The sequence below is a fragment of the Carcharodon carcharias genome (genome assembly GCF_017639515.1).
Source record: "Carcharodon carcharias isolate sCarCar2 chromosome 33 unlocalized genomic scaffold, sCarCar2.pri SUPER_33_unloc_1, whole genome shotgun sequence".
Classification (NCBI taxonomy): domain Eukaryota; kingdom Metazoa; phylum Chordata; class Chondrichthyes; order Lamniformes; family Lamnidae; genus Carcharodon; species Carcharodon carcharias.
Window position 1 is genome coordinate 3,173,494 of NW_024470690.1, and position 17,059 is coordinate 3,190,552.

The 17,059-nt window shown below is 50.4% G+C and overlaps 1 protein-coding gene across 1 annotated transcript in view; it reads right to left on the reverse strand.

The window, feature by feature from the left end:
* LOC121274152 (voltage-gated potassium channel subunit beta-2-like) overlaps nucleotides 1-17,059 on the reverse strand; it is a 199,173-nt gene that overhangs the window by 61,491 nt on the left and 120,623 nt on the right. The gene's annotated exons all lie outside the window — the stretch shown is intronic.

A 17,059-nucleotide genomic window follows, 5' to 3' on the forward strand; every position in this document is an offset into this window, starting at 1 on the left:
TGATCTGAATCGGACACAGTGCGACACTGATCTGAATCGGACACAGCGCAACACTGATCTGAATCGGACACAGCGGGACACTGATCTGAATCGGACACAGCGCGACACTGATCTGAATCGGACACAGCGCGACACTGATCTGAATCAGACACAGTGTGACATGGATCTGAATGGGACTCAGTGCGACAATGATCTTAATCGGACACAGCGGGACACTGATCTGAATCGGACACAGCGCGACACTGATCTGAATCGGACACAGCGCGACACTGACCTGAATCAGACACAGCGCGACAATGAACTGAATCAGACACAGTGTGACACGGATCTGAACCAGACACAGTGCGACACGGATCTGAATTGGACACAGTACGACACTGAACTGAATCGGACACAGTGCTACACTGATCAGAATCGGACACAGTGCGACACTGATCTGAATCGGACACAGTGCGACACGGATCTGAATCGGACACAGCGCCACACTGATCTGAATCGGACACAGCGCCACACTGATCTGAATCGGACACAGCGCCACACTGATCTGAATCGGACACAGCGCGACACTGATCTGAATCAGACACAGCGCGACAATGATCTGAATCAGACACAGTGCGACACGGATCTGAATCCGACACAGTGCGACACTGATCTGAATCAGACACAGTGTGACATGTATCTGAATGGGACTCAGCGCGACAATGATCTGAATCGGACACAGCGCGACACTGATCTGAATCGGACACAGTGCGACACTGATCAGAATCGGACACAGCGCGACACTGATCAGAATCGGACACAGCGCGACACTGATCTGAATCGGACACAGCGGGACACTGATCTGAATCGGACACAGCGCGACACTGATCTGAATCGGACACAGCGCGACACTGATCTGAATCAGACACAGTGTGACATGGATCTGAATCGGACTCAGCGCGACAATGATCTGAATCGGACACAGCGGGACACTGATCTGAATCGGACACAGCGCGACAATGATTTGAATCAGACACAGTGCGACACGGATCTGAATCGGACACAGTGCGACACTGATCTGAATCAGACACAGTGTGACATGGATCTGAATCGGACTCAGCGCGACAATGATCTGAATCGGACACAGCGGGACACTGATCTGAATCGGACACAGCGCGACAATGATCTGAATCAGACAACGTGCGACACTGATCCGAGTCAGACACAGTGCGACACTGATCTGAATCAGACAGAGTGTGACACGGATCTGAATCAGACAGTGTGACACGGATCTGAATCAGACACAGTGTGACATGGATCTGAATCAGACACAGTGTGACACGGATCTGAATCAGACACAGTGCAACACTGATCTGAATTGGACACAGTACGACACTGAACTGAATCGGACACAGTGCTACACTGATCAGAATCGGACACAGTGCGACACTGATCTGAATCGGACACAGTGCGACACGGATCTGAATCGGACACAGCGCCACACTGATCTGAATCGGACACAGCGCCACACTGATCTGAATCGGACACAGCGCCACACTGATCTGAATCGGACACAGCGCGACACTGATCTGAATCAGACACAGCGCGACAATGATCTGAATCAGACACAGTGCGACACGGATCTGAATCCGACACAGTGCGACACTGATCTGAATCAGACACAGTGTGACATGTATCTGAATGGGACTCAGCGCGACAATGATCTGAATCGGACACAGCGCGACACTGATCTGAATCGGACACAGTGCGACACTGATCAGAATCGGACACAGCGCGACACTGATCTGAATCGGACACAGCGCGACACTGATCTGAATCGGACACAGCGGGACACTGATCTGAATCGGACACAGCGCGACAAGGATCTGAATCAGACACAGCGCGACACTGATCTGAATCAGACACAGTGTGACATGGATCTGAATCGGACTCAGCGCGACAATGATCTGAATCGGACACAGCGGGACACTGATCTGAATCGGACACAGCGCGACAATGATCTGAATCAGACACAGTGCGACACGGATCTGAATCCGACACAGTGCGACACTGATCTGAATCAGACACAGTGTGACATGGATCTGAATGGGACACAGCGCGACAATGATCTGAATCGGACACAGCGCGACACTGATCTGAATCGGACACAGCGCGACACTGATCTGAATCAGACACAGTGTGACACGGATCTGAATCAGAAACAGTGCGACACTGATCTGAATCAGACACAGTGTGACATGGATCTGAATGGGACACAGCGCGACAATGATCTGAATCGGACACAGCGCGACACTGATCTGAATCGGACACAGCGCGACACTGATCTGAATCGGACACAGTACGACACTGATCAGAATCGGACACAGCGCGACACTGATCTGAATCGGACACAGCGCGACACTGATCTGAATCGGACACAGCGGGACACTGATCTGAATCGGACACAGCGCGACACTGATCTGAATCGGACACAGCGCGACACTGATCTGAATCAGACACAGCGCGACAATGATCTGAATCAGACACAGTGCGACACGGATCTGAATCGGACACAGTGCGACACGGATCTGAATCGGACACAGCGCGACACTGATCTGAATCGGACACAGCGCGACACTGACCTGAATCAGACACAGCGCGACAATGAACTGAATCAGACACAGTGTGACACGGATCTGAACCAGACACAGTGCGACACGGATCTGAATTGGACACAGTACGACACTGAACTGAATCGGACACAGTGCTACACTGATCAGAATCGGACACAGTGCGACACTGATCTGAATCGGACACAGTGCGACACGGATCTGAATCGGACACAGCGCCACACTGATCTGAATCGGACACAGCGCCACACTGATCTGAATCGGACACAGCGCCACACTGATCTGAATCGGACACAGCGCGACACTGATCTGAATCAGACACAGCGCGACAATGATCTGAATCAGACACAGTGCGACACGGATCTGAATCCGACACAGTGCGACACTGATCTGAATCAGACACAGTGTGACATGTATCTGAATGGGACTCAGCGCGACAATGATCTGAATCGGACACAGCGCGACACTGATCTGAATCGGACACAGTGCGACACTGATCAGAATCGGACACAGCGCGACACTGATCAGAATCGGACACAGCGCGACACTGATCTGAATCGGACACAGCGGGACACTGATCTGAATCGGACACAGCGCGACACTGATCTGAATCGGACACAGCGCGACACTGATCTGAATCAGACACAGTGTGACATGGATCTGAATCGGACTCAGCGCGACAATGATCTGAATCGGACACAGCGGGACACTGATCTGAATCGGACACAGCGCGACAATGATTTGAATCAGACACAGTGCGACACGGATCTGAATCGGACACAGTGCGACACTGATCTGAATCAGACACAGTGTGACATGGATCTGAATCGGACTCAGCGCGACAATGATCTGAATCGGACACAGCGGGACACTGATCTGAATCGGACACAGCGCGACAATGATCTGAATCAGACAACGTGCGACACTGATCCGAGTCAGACACAGTGCGACACTGATCTGAATCAGACAGAGTGTGACACGGATCTGAATCAGACAGTGTGACACGGATCTGAATCAGACACAGTGTGACATGGATCTGAATCAGACACAGTGTGACACGGATCTGAATCAGACACAGTGCAACACTGATCTGAATTGGACACAGTACGACACTGAACTGAATCGGACACAGTGCTACACTGATCAGAATCGGACACAGTGCGACACTGATCTGAATCGGACACAGTGCGACACGGATCTGAATCGGACACAGCGCCACACTGATCTGAATCGGACACAGCGCCACACTGATCTGAATCGGACACAGCGCCACACTGATCTGAATCGGACACAGCGCGACACTGATCTGAATCAGACACAGCGCGACAATGATCTGAATCAGACACAGTGCGACACGGATCTGAATCCGACACAGTGCGACACTGATCTGAATCAGACACAGTGTGACATGTATCTGAATGGGACTCAGCGCGACAATGATCTGAATCGGACACAGCGCGACACTGATCTGAATCGGACACAGTGCGACACTGATCAGAATCGGACACAGCGCGACACTGATCTGAATCGGACACAGCGCGACACTGATCTGAATCGGACACAGCGGGACACTGATCTGAATCGGACACAGCGCGACACGGATCTGAATCAGACACAGCGCGACACTGATCTGAATCAGACACAGTGTGACATGGATCTGAATCGGACTCAGCGCGACAATGATCTGAATCGGACACAGCGGGACACTGATCTGAATCGGACACAGCGCGACAATGATCTGAATCAGACACAGTGCGACACGGATCTGAATCCGACACAGTGCGACACTGATCTGAATCAGACACAGTGTGACATGGATCTGAATGGGACACAGCGCGACAATGATCTGAATCGGACACAGCGCGACACTGATCTGAATCGGACACAGCGCGACACTGATCTGAATCAGACACAGTGTGACACGGATCTGAATCAGACACAGTGCGACACTGATCTGAATCAGACACAGTGTGACATGGATCTGAATGGGACACAGCGCGACAATGATCTGAATCGGACACAGCGCGACACTGATCTGAATCGGACACAGCGCGACACTGATCTGAATCGGACACAGTACGACACTGATCAGAATCGGACACAGCGCGACACTGATCTGAATCGGACACAGCGCGACACTGATCTGAATCGGACACAGCGGGACACTGATCTGAATCGGACACAGCGCGACACTGATCTGAATCGGACACAGCGCGACACTGATCTGAATCAGACACAGCGCGACAATGATCTGAATCAGACACAGTGCGACACGGATCTGAATCGGACACAGTGCGACACGGATCTGAATCAGACACAGTGCGACACTGATCTGAATCGGACACATTGTGACACGGAACTGAATCGGACACAGTGCGACACGGATCTGATTCGGACACAGTGTGACACTGATCTGAATCGGACACAGTGCGACACCGATCTGATTCAGAAACAGTGCGACACTGATCTGAATCAGACCCACTGAGATTCTGATCTGAATCAGACACGTTGGGACACTGATCTGAATCAGACACGGTGCGTCACGGATCTGAATCTGACACAGTGCGACACTGATCTGAATCGGACACATTGCGACACGGAACTGAATCGGACACAGAGCGACGTCGTTCTGAATCAGACACATTGGGGCACAGATCTGAATCAGTCAGAGTGCGACACTGATCTGAAGCAGACAGATTGCTACATTGATCAGAAGCAGACAGGTTGCGACACTGATCAGAATCAGACACAGTGCGATTTGGATCTGAATCAGATACAGTGCGAATTGGATCTGAATCAGACACAGTGCGACACGGATCTGAATCAGACACAGTGCGACACGGATCTGAATTAGACACGGTGCGACACGGATCTGAATCGGACACGGTGCGACACTGATCTGAATCAGACACAGTGAGACACTGATCAGAACCGGACACAGTGCGACACTGATCTGAATCGGACACAGCGCGACACTGAACTGAATCGGACACAGTGCGACACTCATCTGAATTAGACACAGTGCGACACTGATCTGAATCAGACACAGTGCGACACTGATCTCAATCAGACACGTTGAGACACTGATCTGAATCAGAAACAGTGCGTCACGGATCTGAATCAGACAGTGTGCGACACTGATCTGAATCAGACACGTTGAGACACTGATCTGAATCAGAAACGGTGCATCACGGATCTCAATCAGACAATGTGCGACACTGATCTCAATCAGACAGAGTGCGACACTGATCTGAATCAGACAGTGTGCAACACTGATCTGAATCAGACAGAGTGTGACACTGATCTGAATCAGACCGTGCAACACGGATCTGAATCCAACACAGCGTGACATGGAACTGAATCAGACACAGTGCGTCACGGATCTGAATCAGAGACAGTGTGACATGGATCTGAAGCAGACACAGCGGTACATGGGTCTGAATCAGACACAGTGCATCACTGATCCGAATCAGACACAGTGCAACACTGATCTGAATCAGACACCGTGCGACACTGATCCGAGTCAGACACAGTGCGACACTGATCTGAATCAGACAGAGTGTGACACGGATCTGAATCAGACAGTGTGACACGGATCTGAATCAGACACAGTGTGACATGGATCTGAATCAGACACAGTGTGACACGGATCTGAATGAGACACAGCGCCAGACTGATCTGAATCGGACACAGTACGACACTGAACTGAATCGGACACAGTGCGACACTGATCAGAATCGGACACAGTGCGACACGGATCTGAATCGGACACAGCGCCACACTGATCTGAATCGGACACAGCGCCACACTGATCTGAATCGGACACAGCGCCACACTGATCTGAATCGGACACAGCGCGACACTGATCTGAATCAGACACAGCGCGACAATGATCTGAATCAGACACAGTGCGACACGGATCTGAATCCGACACAGTGCGACACTGATCTGAATCAGACACAGTGTGACATGGATCTGAATGGGACTCAGCGCGACAATGATCTGAATTGGACACAGCGCGACACTGATCTGAATCGGACACAGTGCGACACTGATCTGAATCGGACACAGCGCAACACTGATCTGAATCGGACACAGCGGGACACTGATCTGAATCGGACACAGCGCGACACTGATCTGAATCGGACACAGCGCGACACTGATCTGAATCAGACACAGTGTGACATGGATCTGAATGGGACTCAGTGCGACAATGATCTTAATCGGACACAGCGGGACACTGATCTGAATCGGACACAGCGCGACACTGATCTGAATCGGACACAGCGCGACACTGACCTGAATCAGACACAGCGCGACAATGAACTGAATCAGACACAGTGTGACACGGATCTGAACCAGACACAGTGCGACACGGATCTGAATTGGACACAGTATGACACTGAACTGAATCGGACACAGTGCTACACTGATCAGAATCGGACACAGTGCGACACTGATCTGAATCGGACACAGTGCGACACGGATCTGAAACGGACACAGCGCCACACTGATCTGAATCGGACACAGCGCCACACTGATCTGAATCGGACACAGCGCCACACTGATCTGAATCGGACACAGCGCGACACTGATCTGAATCAGACACAGCGCGACAATGATCTGAATCAGACACAGTGCGACACGGATCTGAATCCGACACAGTGCGACACTGATCTGAATCAGACACAGTGTGACATGTATCTGAATGGGACTCAGCGCGACAATGATCTGAATCGGACACAGCGCGACACTGATCTGAATCGGACACAGTGCGACACTGATCAGAATCGGACACAGCGCGACACTGATCAGAATCGGACACAGCGCGACACTGATCTGAATCGGACACAGCGGGACACTGATCTGAATCGGACACAGCGCGACACTGATCTGAATCGGACACAGCGCGACACTGATCTGAATCAGACACAGTGTGACATGGATCTGAATCGGACTCAGCGCGACAATGATCTGAATCGGACACAGCGGGACACTGATCTGAATCGGACACAGCGCGACACTGATCTGAATCGGACACAGCGCGACACTGACCTGAATCAGACACAGCGCGACAATGAACTGAATCAGACACAGTGTGACACGGATCTGAATCAGACACAGTGCAACACTGATCTGAATTGGACACAGTACGACACTGAACTGAATCGGACACAGTGCTACACTGATCAGAATCGGACACAGTGCGACACTGATCTGAATCGGACACAGTGCGACACGGATCTGAATCGGACACAGCGCCACACTGATCTGAATCGGACACAGCGCCACACTGATCTGAATCGGACACAGCGCCACACTGATCTGAATCGGACACAGCGCGACACTGATCTGAATCAGACACAGCGCGACAATGATCTGAATCAGACACAGTGCGACACGGATCTGAATCCGACACAGTGCGACACTGATCTGAATCAGACACAGTGTGACATGTATCTGAATGGGACTCAGCGCGACAATGATATGAATCGGACACAGCGCGACACTGATCTGAATCGGACACAGTGCGACACTGATCAGAATCGGACACAGCGCGACACTGATCTGAATCGGACACAGCGCGACACTGATCTGAATCGGACACAGCGGGACACTGATCTGAATCGGACACAGCGCGACACGGATCTGAATCAGACACAGCGCGACACTGACCTGAATCAGACACAGTGTGACATGGATCTGAATCGGACTCAGCGCGACAATGATCTGAATCGGACACAGCGGGACACTGATCTGAATCGGACACAGCGCGACAATGATCTGAATCAGACACAGTGCGACACGGATCTGAATCCGACACAGTGCGACACTGATCTGAATCAGACACAGTGTGACATGGATCTGAATGGGACACAGCGCGACAATGATCTGAATCGGACACAGCGCGACACTGATCTGAATCGGACACAGCGCGACACTGATCTGAATCGGACACAGTACGACACTGATCAGAATCGGACACAGCGCGACACTGATCTGAATCGGACACAGCGCGACACTGATCTGAATCGGACACAGCGGGACACTGATCTGAATCGGACACAGCGCGACACTGATCTGAATCGGACACAGCCCGACACTGATCTGAATCAGACACAGCGCGACAATGATCTGAATCAGACACAGTGCGACACGGATCTGAATCGGACACAGTGCGACACGGATCTGAATCAGACACAGTGCGACACTGATCTGAATCGGACACATTGTGACACGGAACTGAATCGGACACAGTGCGACACGGATCTGATTCGGACACAGTGTGACACTGATCTGAATCGGACACAGTGCGACACCGATCTGATTCAGAAACAGTGCGACACTGATCTGAATCAGACCCACTGAGATTCTGATCTGAATCAGACACGTTGGGACACTGATCTGAATCAGACACGGTGCGTCACGGATCTGAATCCGACACAGTGCGACACTGATCTGAATCGGACACATTGCGACACGGAACTGAATCGGACACAGAGCGACGTCGTTCTGAATCAGACACATTGGGGCACAGATCTGAATCAGTCAGAGTGCGACACTGATCTGAAGCAGACAGATTGCTACATTGATCAGAAGCAGACAGGTTGCGACACTGATCAGAATCAGACACAGTGCGATTTGGATCTGAATCAGATACAGTGCGAATTGGATCTGAATCAGACACAGTGCGACACGGATCTGAATCAGACACAGTGCGACACGGATCTGAATTAGACACGGTGCGACACGGATCTGAATCGGACACGGTGCGACACTGATCTGAATCAGACACAGTGAGACACTGATCAGAACCGGACACAGTGCGACACTGATCTGAATCGGACACAGCGCGACACTGAACTGAATCGGACACAGTGCGACACTCATCTGAATTAGACACAGTGCGACACTGATCTGAATCAGACACAGTGCGACACTGATCTCAATCAGACACGTTGAGACACTGATCTGAATCAGAAACAGTGCGTCACGGATCTGAATCAGACAGTGTGCGACACTGATCTGAATCAGACACGTTGAGACACTGATCTGAATCAGAAACGGTGCATCACGGATCTCAATCAGACAATGTGCGACACTGATCTCAATCAGACAGAGTGCGACACTGATCTGAATCAGACAGTGTGCAACACTGATCTGAATCAGACAGAGTGTGACACTGATCTGAATCAGACCGTGCAACACGGATCTGAATCCAACACAGCGTGACATGGAACTGAATCAGACACAGTGCGTCACGGATCTGAATCAGAGACAGTGTGACATGGATCTGAAGCAGACACAGCGGTACATGGGTCTGAATCAGACACAGTGCATCACTGATCCGAATCAGACACAGTGCAACACTGATCTGAATCAGACACCGTGCGACACTGATCCGAGTCAGACACAGTGCGACACTGATCTGAATCAGACAGAGTGTGACACGGATCTGAATCAGACAGTGTGACACGGATCTGAATCAGACACAGTGTGACATGGATCTGAATCAGACACAGTGTGACACGGATCTGAATGAGACACAGCGCCAGACTGATCTGAATCGGACACAGTACGACACTGAACTGAATCGGACACAGTGCGACACTGATCAGAATCGGACACAGTGCGACACGGATCTGAATCGGACACAGCGCCACACTGATCTGAATCGGACACAGCGCCACACTGATCTGAATCGGACACAGCGCCACACTGATCTGAATCGGACACAGCGCGACACTGATCTGAATCAGACACAGCGCGACAATGATCTGAATCAGACACAGTGCGACACGGATCTGAATCCGACACAGTGCGACACTGATCTGAATCAGACACAGTGTGACATGGATCTGAATGGGACTCAGCGCGACAATGATCTGAATTGGACACAGCGCGACACTGATCTGAATCGGACACAGTGCGACACTGATCTGAATCGGACACAGCGCAACACTGATCTGAATCGGACACAGCGGGACACTGATCTGAATCGGACACAGCGCGACACTGATCTGAATCGGACACAGCGCGACACTGATCTGAATCAGACACAGTGTGACATGGATCTGAATGGGACTCAGTGCGACAATGATCTTAATCGGACACAGCGGGACACTGATCTGAATCGGACACAGCGCGACACTGATCTGAATCGGACACAGCGCGACACTGACCTGAATCAGACACAGCGCGACAATGAACTGAATCAGACACAGTGTGACACGGATCTGAACCAGACACAGTGCGACACGGATCTGAATTGGACACAGTACGACACTGAACTGAATCGGACACAGTGCTACACTGATCAGAATCGGACACAGTGCGACACTGATCTGAATCGGACACAGTGCGACACGGATCTGAAACGGACACAGCGCCACACTGATCTGAATCGGACACAGCGCCACACTGATCTGAATCGGACACAGCGCCACACTGATCTGAATCGGACACAGCGCGACACTGATCTGAATCAGACACAGCGCGACAATGATCTGAATCAGACACAGTGCGACACGGATCTGAATCCGACACAGTGCGACACTGATCTGAATCAGACACAGTGTGACATGTATCTGAATGGGACTCAGCGCGACAATGATCTGAATCGGACACAGCGCGACACTGATCTGAATCGGACACAGTGCGACACTGATCAGAATCGGACACAGCGCGACACTGATCAGAATCGGACACAGCGCGACACTGATCTGAATCGGACACAGCGGGACACTGATCTGAATCGGACACAGCGCGACACTGATCTGAATCGGACACAGCGCGACACTGATCTGAATCAGACACAGTGTGACATGGATCTGAATCGGACTCAGCGCGACAATGATCTGAATCGGACACAGCGGGACACTGATCTGAATCGGACACAGCGCGACACTGATCTGAATCGGACACAGCGCGACACTGACCTGAATCAGACACAGCGCGACAATGAACTGAATCAGACACAGTGTGACACGGATCTGAATCAGACACAGTGCAACAAGGATCTGAATCAGACAGAGTGTGACATGGATCTTAATCAGACACAGTGGGACATGGATCTGAATCAGACACAGTGCCTCACGGATCAGAATCAAACACAGTGCGACACTGATCTGAATCAGACAGAGTGTTTCACGGATCTCAATCGGACACAGCGTGAGATGTATCTTAATGAGACACAGTGCGTCACTGATTTGAATTGGACACAGCGCGACACGGATCTGAATCGGACACAGCGCGACACTGATCTGAATCGGACACAGTGCGACACTGATCAGAATCGGACACAGTGCGACACTGATCTGAATCAGACAAAGTGCGACACTGATCTGAGTCTGACACAGTGCGACATTGAACTGAATCGGACACGGTGCGACACTGATTTGAATCAGACACAGTGCGACACTGATCTGAAACGGACACAGTGCGACACTGATCTGAATCAGACACAGTGCGACACTGATCTGAATCAGACACAGTGCGACACTGATCTGAATCAGACACAGCGCGACACTGATCTGAATCAGACACAGCGCGACAATGATCTGAATCAGACACGGTGCGTCACGGATCTGAATCCGTCACAGTGCGACACTGATCTGAATCGGACACATTGCGACACGGAACTGAATCGGACACAGAGCGACGTCGTTCTGAATCAGACACATTGGGGCACAGATCTGAATCAGTCAGAGTGCGACACTGATCTGAAGCAGACAGATTGCTACATTGATCAGAAGCAGACAGATTGCGACACTGATCAGAATCAGACAGTGCGATTTGGATCTGAATCAGATACAGTGCGAATTGGATCTGAATCAGACACAGTGCGACACGGATCTGACTCGGACACAGTGCTACACGGATCTGAATCAGACACGGTGCGACACTGATCTGAATCAGACACAGTGTGACACGGATCTCAATCGGACACAGTGCGACACTGATCTGAATCAGACACTGTGCGACATGCAACTGAATCAGACACAGTGTGACACTGATCTGAATCAGACACTGTGCGACATGGATCTGAATCAAACACAATGAGACACTGATCTGAATCAGACACAGTGCGACACTCATCTGAATTAGACACAGTGCGACTCTGATCTGAATCAGACACAGTGCGACACTGAGCTCATTCAGACACGTTGAGACACTGATCTGAATCAGACACAGTGCGACACTGATCTGAATCAGACACAGCGACATGCAACTGAATCTGAATCAGATACAGTGCGACACGGATCTGAATAGGACATAGTGCGACACGGATCTGAATCGGACACAGCGCGACACTGATCTGAATCAGACACTGTGCGACATGGATCTGAATCAAACACAGTGAGACACTGATCTGAATCAGACACAGTGCGACACTGATCTGAATCAAACACAGTTCGACACTGATCTGAATCACACACAGTGCGACACTGATCTGAATCAGACACGTTGAGACACTGATCTGAATCAGACACATTGGGATACGGATCTAAATCAGACACGGTGCATCACGGATGTGAATCAGACAAAGAGAGACGATTAGCTGATTCAGACACAGTGCGACACTGATCTGAATCAGACACCTTGAAACACTGATCTGAATCAGACACACTGCGACACTGATCTGAATCAGACACACTGGGACACAGACCTGAATCAGACACGGTGCGTCATGGGTCTCAATCAGGCACAGTGCGACACTGATCTGAATCAGACATGTTGATACACTGATCTGAATCAGAAACGGTGAGACATGGATCTGAATCAGACACGGAGCGACATGGATCTGAATCAGAAACCGTGCGACACTGATCCGTGTCAGACACAGTACGACACGGATCTGAATCAGACAGAGTGCGACACTGATCTAAATCCGACACAGCGTGACATGGAACTGAATCAGACACAGTGTGACACAGATCTGAATCAGACTCAGCGCGACACTGATCAGAATCAGATACAGTGTGACATGGATCTGAATCAGACACAGCAGTACAAGGATCTGAATCAGACACAGTGAGTCACGGATCTGAATCAGAAACAGTGTGACGTGGATCTGAATAAGACACAGTGTGTCACGGATCTGAATCAGACAAAGTGCGACAATGATCTGAATCAGACACAGTTCGACACTGATCTGAATCGGACACAGTGCGACACACCTTCTGAATCAGACACAGTGTGACACGGTTATGAATCAGACACAGCGTGACAATGATCTGAATCAGACACAGCGCGACACTGATCTGAATCGGACACAGCGCGACACTGATCTGCATCGGACACAGTGTGACACTTATCTGAATCAGACACAGTGTGACACGGATCTGAATCAGACACATTGTGACACGGATCTGAATCAGACACAGCGCGACAATGATCTGAATCAGACACGGTGCGACACTGATCTGAATCAGACACAGTGCGACACTGATCTGAACTGGACACAGTACGACAATGATCTGAATCGGACACAGTGCGACAATGATCTGAATCGGACACAGTGCGACACTGATCTGAATCGGACACAGTGCGACACTGAACTGAACCGGACACAGTGCAACAATGATCTGAATCGGACACAGTGCGACAATGATCTGAATCGGACACAGTGCGACACTGATCTGAATCAGACAGAGTGTGACACGGATCTGAATCAGACACAGCGCGACACTGATCTGAATCAGACACTGTGCGACATGGATCTGAATCAAACACAGTGAGACACTGATCTGAATCAGACACAGTGCGACACTGATCTGAATCAAACACAGTTCGACACTGATCTGAATCACACACAGTGCGACACTGATCTGAATCAGACACGTGGAGACACTGATCTGAATCAGACACATTGGGATACGGATCTAAATCAGACACGGTGCATCACGGATGTGAATCAGACAAAGAGAGACGATTAGCTGATTCAGACACAGTGCGACACTGATCTGAATCAGACACCTTGAAACACTGATCTGAATCAGACACACTGCGACACTGATCTGAATCAGACACAGTGGGACATGGATCTGAATCAGACACAGTGCCTCACGGATCAGAATCAAACACAGTGCGACACTGATCTGAATCAGACAGAGTGTTTCACGGATCTCAATCGGACACAGTGTGAGATGTATCTTAATGAGACACAGTGCGTCACTGATTTGAATTGGACACAGCGCGACACGGATCTGAATCGGACACAGCGCGACACTGATCTGAATCGGACACAGTGCGACACTGATCTGAATCGGACACAGTGCGACACTGATCTGAATCAGACACAGTGCGACACTGATCTGAGTCTGACACAGTGCGACATTGAACTGAATCAGACACAGTGCGACACTGATCTGAGTCTGACACAGTGCGACATTGAACTAAATCGGACACAGTGCGACACTGATTTGAATCAGACACAGTGCGACACTGATCTGAAACGGACACAGTGCGACACTGTTCTGAATCAGACACAGTGCGACACTGATCTGAATCAGACACAGTGCGACACTGATCTGAATCAGACACATTGGGACACAGACCTGAATCAGACACAGTGCGACATTGAACTGAATCGGACACAGTGCGACACTGATTTGAATCAGACACAGTGCGACACTGATCTGAATCGGACACAGTGCGACACTGATTTGAATCAGACACTGTGCGTCACTGATCTGAATCAAACACAGTTCGACACTGATCTGAATCACACAGAGTGCGACACTGATCTGAATTAGACACATTGGGACACGGATCTGAATCAGACACAGTGCGACACTGATCTGGATCAGAAACACTGAGACACTGATCTGAATAGGACACAGTGCTACACGGATCTGAATCGGACACAGTGCGACACTAATCAGAACCAGAAACAGTGCGACACTGATCTGAATCGGACACAGCGCGACACTGATCTGAATCAGACACAGCGCGACAATGATCTGAATCAGACACAGTGCGACACGGATCTGAATCCGACACAGTGCGACACTGATCTGAATCAGACACAGTGTGACATGTATCTGAATGGGACTCAGCGCGACAATGATCTGAATCGGACACAGCGCGACACTGATCTGAATCGGACACAGTGCGACACTGATCAGAATCGGACACAGCGCGACACTGATCAGAATCGGACACAGCGCGACACTGATCTGAATCGGACACAGCGGGACACTGATCTGAATCGGACACAGCGCGACACTGATCTGAATCGGACACAGCGCGACACTGATCTGAATCAGACACAGTGTGACATGGATCTGAATCGGACTCAGCGCGACAATGATCTGAATCGGACACAGCAGGACACTGATCTGAATCGGACACAGCGCGACAATGATCTGAATCAGACACAGTGTGACATGGATCTGAATCGGACTCAGCGCGACAATGATCTGATGCGGACACAGCGGGACACTGATCTGAATCGGACACAGCGCGACAATGATCTGAATCAGACACAGTGCGACACGGATCTGAATCCGACACAGTGCGACACTGATCTGAATCAGACACAGTGTGACATGGATCTGAATGGGACACAGCGCGACAATGATCTGAATCGGACACAGCGCGACACTGATCTGAATCGGACACAGCGCGACACTGATCTGAATCGGACACAGTACGACACTGATCAGAATCGGACACAGCGCGACACTGATCTGAATCGGACACAGCGCGACACTGATCTGAATCGGACACAGCGCGACACTGATCTGAATCGGACACAGCGCGACACTGATCTGAATCGGACACAGTGCGACACTGATCTGAATCGGACACAGCGCGACACTGATCTGAATCAGACACAGTGTGACATGGATCTGAATCGGACTCAGCGCGACACTGATCTGAATCGGACACAGTGCGTCACGGATCTGAATCGGACACAGCGCGACACTGATCTGAATCAGACACATTGGGACACAGACCTGAATCAGACACAGTGCGACATTGAACTGAATCGGACACAGTGCGACACTGATTTGAATCAGACACAGTGCGACACTGATCTGAATCGGACACAGTGCGACACTGATTTGAATCAGACACTGTGCGACACTGATCTGAATCAAACACAGTTCGACACTGATCTGAATCACACAGAGTGCGACACTGATCTGAATTAGACACATTGGGACACGGATCTGAATCAGACACAGTGCGACACTGATCTGGATCAGAAACACTGAGACACTGATCTGAATAGGACACAGTGCTACACGGATCTGAATCGGACACAGTGCGACACTAATCAGAACCAGACACAGTGCGACACTGATCTGAATCGGACACAGCGCGACACTGATCTGAATCAGACACACTGCAACACTGATCTGAATCAGACACATTGGGACACAGACATGAATCAGACACGGTGCGTCATGGGTCTCAATCAGGCACAGTGCAACACTGAT